Here is an 872-nt window from a genome sequence, read left to right as displayed (position 1 = left end):
GGTCCACCCACCCCCACACCTTAGTGTACGTCTCCACGCTTGCGCCAACAAATGTGATGAACCAATGAACAATTTCAAAAAAAAAAAAAAATGTAAGACGGCATTTTCCGACGAATGCGCCGAAGTAACTCCACCTTCGTAGGGACCCCTGAAAGGTATCAGGTGGTTGATAGATTTTGGCTTGCGTTTTTTGTGGGACGTGCTATCAGTGTGGCCAGTTCTCTAGATGTGTTCATATTGGAAACCGGTCCCAGTCTAGTTTTGATTACCCCGACCCAAATTTTCCATAGCCTTCTACCCATATGACTATTCATAATTAACTGCCATTGAAAGGAAGAAAGTTGTTTACCCCAAAATGAAAATATATATCCGTTTTCTTTGAATCTTCCAAGGATAAAAGAAAACGAAGCAATATCACTGTAAACTTTAATAAAATAATATCTCACGCCATTAAGTACACAATTCAATCATTCACAAGGTCATACCATAACTATCAGAAGGAATATAGTTCATTGAAATGCTCTTATAGCTAGGAAAAGGGGTCTGAACTTTCTTTTTGCTGTGCAATTCATATTCTAGAGAGAAAACTGAAATATACTAATTTGGTTTATTTGACTATTCACATGTAAGGATACATAATTAATTACATACACGATATTCGAATATATCCCAACATTTCTATATAAAAATGTAGCCGAGCCCTACATACTTTCATGAAATAAGTGGAATTATTCTTTGTGAACCCTGAAGATAAAATATATACGGATAGATATAACTGCGCTGAATAAATCCACGTAAATTTTATGAAAATATTTAGAAGATTAAGGTTTGCGAAGAAAGTGCATATTTGCATAACCATACGCGCGCGCGCG

This window comes from Penaeus monodon, chromosome 15 (genome assembly GCF_015228065.2).
Source record: "Penaeus monodon isolate SGIC_2016 chromosome 15, NSTDA_Pmon_1, whole genome shotgun sequence".
NCBI lineage: Eukaryota > Metazoa > Arthropoda > Malacostraca > Decapoda > Penaeidae > Penaeus > Penaeus monodon.
Note: the sequence above shows the minus strand (reverse complement) of the source record.